The 3,055-nt window shown below is 50.1% G+C and overlaps 1 non-coding gene across 1 annotated transcript; it reads right to left on the reverse strand.

Moving 5' to 3' along the window:
- Positions 1-1,407: 1,407 nt before the first annotated feature.
- LOC142653800 (U2 spliceosomal RNA) lies at positions 1,408-1,595 on the reverse strand. Its single transcript, XR_012848665.1, has one exon. It is a non-coding gene; the product is annotated as a U2 spliceosomal RNA (small nuclear RNA).
- Between the last annotated feature and the right edge of the window lie 1,460 nt (positions 1,596-3,055).

A 3,055-nucleotide genomic window follows, 5' to 3' on the forward strand; every position in this document is an offset into this window, starting at 1 on the left:
CGACAGTTGATCACCCAGCCTACCCCCTTATAGCAGCAGTTGGCTTAAGCCACCGAAGTGGCGATGCCAAAAGGCCAAGGGCATGACATGCTGACCTCCTCTTGACACGGGATCGTGCCAAAAGGCCGAGAAGCGATAACCCGAATGGGCCGGGCGTTGACCGAGCCTGCCTAATACTGCTGTTCACCCCTTGCAGCGATTGATTCAGCCTACTCCTAGGCAATTCCATGGGGCCCTGCAGGCTCACACACATTTACAGCTACTAAGCGGGAGGTGAATAAAGGCCGGAGAGGAAGCCAGACAGGATTTGCTTCTTTTGCTTGCACCACAATGCAGTGCTGAAAGAGGAGGAATCTACATAAAAACGCCTTCCTGGCAACGCCCAAATGCCCTCCTGCCATGCAGATAAACACTGGCAGCGGCAGCAAGTGCATGCCCACAGCCACCCCTTGTTCCTTCACACCTTGTATCAGCTGTAATCCAGTCCAGTCCAGTGCTGCCTGCTGAGCAGCACTGACCAACACTGCCTGGGCCCAGGCTTTTATCTCTGAGGCCCCATTATGATGTCAGAAAGCTGGCTCTGGAATCCTGAGGGCTCCACTATGACACGTGCAAAGTTCCGTCTGAACTTTATATAAGACGGTGCGGCTCAGTCAGTCACTCAGTGTTGCCTGAGAGGGCAACACTGCAACAGCCGGCCGCCAGGCTGTCTTTTTTTTGCACAGCTAGTTGCCTCCAGGAGGCCACAAGAGGGAGACAAGGGACTGCAAAATGGAAAATAGGCATCCACCAACTTTACAGACAACTTCTCCTTGCTCCTACAACCTCCATCCTTGCACAGTTTGTTATTCTTCCAGGTAACAAAGTAACAAATCCAAATTGCTGCTCTCTTTGTAGGCAAGCAAGGGTTTGTTGCAACTGCAATTCTTACTTCTTCTTGAAATGTAGGGACGACAGTACATTCCATCACATCCATCTAGTGTACACAGGTAGGTCCATTGTGGCGGGTAGGCGGCTGGCTGCTTTAATGGCTGTTTGCTGTTCCCCTACTCCACTCCACTCCACTATTTGACTGTGGTGCTGCATCAATCAGTGGCTGGCTCAGGTGCAGCTCTTTAACTTACCTAGGAGGGAGGGCGGAGAGAAGACAAGGAAGGTGAATGAGCTGTTCCAATGTGAAATGCCGGAAACACAGAAACACAGAACACACACACACAACAAGAGGTGGCAATGTATTAATTAATTGCATTTAATAAATTAGCTCATTATCACACATGACTGTACAAATGCATTGTCCAACAGGTGTTGAAATAATGGGATTAAAAGGGGAGATCCCATCAGAAAGACAGAAACAATGGCAAACACAAAAAAACACTTTTGGAATCTGATTTTAGTCAACACATAAGGAAAGGGTGCACCGGTCCTGGAAATACTGCAATACCAGGTCAATGCGTGGAGTGGACAGAGCAAGCTCTATTTCCATCTCCCTGTTCTAAAAATCCATTTAATATATGGTCCCCAGATAGGGGACGTATCAGATATTAAACTGATAAGAACAGATTTTTTGATTGAAAATTGCTTTATTGACAATCAATCGTCATCATACAAACATTACTGCGACGCAGCGCAAGCCATGAAGCAGCAAATAATAAATAATAACAGTCGTCAAACATAACATGACAGTATAATACACAGTACAGGCTAGCCTATGCTATACATTACACCACATGCTACACTAACATTCTTGCATTCACTAACGCCAGACAACAAAGCATTACAGACAAGTGATGGGATAGGGGAGTGGGTAGGAGGGGATAGGGGAGGGGGAAATCACAGGCCCGAAGCTTTATTGAAAGACGACACACAAGAAGGGAGAGTGGGGGGAAGGGGAGTATCAGTCCTCTTCCTCATCGACGTCCGGGCTGTCCCAGGTGGAATAGTCTCTGAGCAGGCTGTGGATCAGCCTGCGGCAGTCCTGGACGGACACACTCTCTCTCCGCAAAATCAGACGGTTCCTGGCAAACCATATAGCGTCCTTAAAGCAGTTCATAAGGCGCCAGGCTTCCTGGATTGCTCCATCCGTGGTATTCCCAGGAAATAGTCCATAAAGTACCGAGCGGTACGACAGTCTGTTCCTGGGTACTGAGTCCTTGAGTTCATGTTCCAAGGCTTTCAACAGACCCTGTGCAAAGGGGCACTGCCAGAAAATGTGCAAAGATGTTTCCTCCGTGAAGGGGCACCTGGGGCAGTACCGGGTCTTGCACAGGTTGCGGGCATGCATGAATGACCTAAGAGGCAGTCCTCCCTGGATGGCCATCCATGAAATGTCCTTGTGCCCGTTGGTCAACCTGCCAGATGACACGTTAGTCCAAACAGTCTCCAACGTGTCGGCATGAAGCCCTGGAACAGACTCCAGTGAGTCCTTTGCTCTGATGTGCTTGTGGATCGTCTTAGGTTTCCACAAGTCGGGCTTAAGACCCTCCAGTTGATGCTCCCTCACAAACCGGACGACATCTCCGTAGAACCAGGGAGCGTGCCAGTTGTAAGGGAAGGAGCTGTCCCACTTGTCCCAGCCAAAACCTCGCCAGAGGGGAAGGAGGAAGTAGCGGGACATGGCCTTGCCCGCAGAGCCGTTTGCTGTCCTCAGAGTCCTACGAACACAGTCACATACAAAAGCGATCCGCAGCAGAGTGGGAATGTCGGGTATACCCTTCCCACCTTTGCGGGGCTCCTTGTACATAACAGTCCGCTTTACTCTGTCCATTTTCGAGCCCCAGATGAAGCGAAACACAGTCCTGGTAATGGCCCTCGAGACGGTGGCAAGAGGGGGCCATGCCTGTGCAGTGTATTGTAGCACAGGCAAGACTTCGTTACGCAGGACCATTGCTTTGCCCTCAATAGTGAGTTGTCTGAGGCTCCACAGTCCGATCCTTTGGTTGACTTTGGCCAAGCGTTCTTCCCACGACTTTAGGGCTGCACCTTCCTTACCGAACCAGACTCCCAGAATTTTGATGAAGTCCGGCTTGATAGTAAACGGGAAGGAGGCAGGAGAAGG

The sequence above is a fragment of the Rhinoderma darwinii genome, chromosome 5 (assembly GCF_050947455.1).
Source record: "Rhinoderma darwinii isolate aRhiDar2 chromosome 5, aRhiDar2.hap1, whole genome shotgun sequence".
NCBI classification, from domain to species: Eukaryota; Metazoa; Chordata; class Amphibia; order Anura; family Rhinodermatidae; genus Rhinoderma; species Rhinoderma darwinii.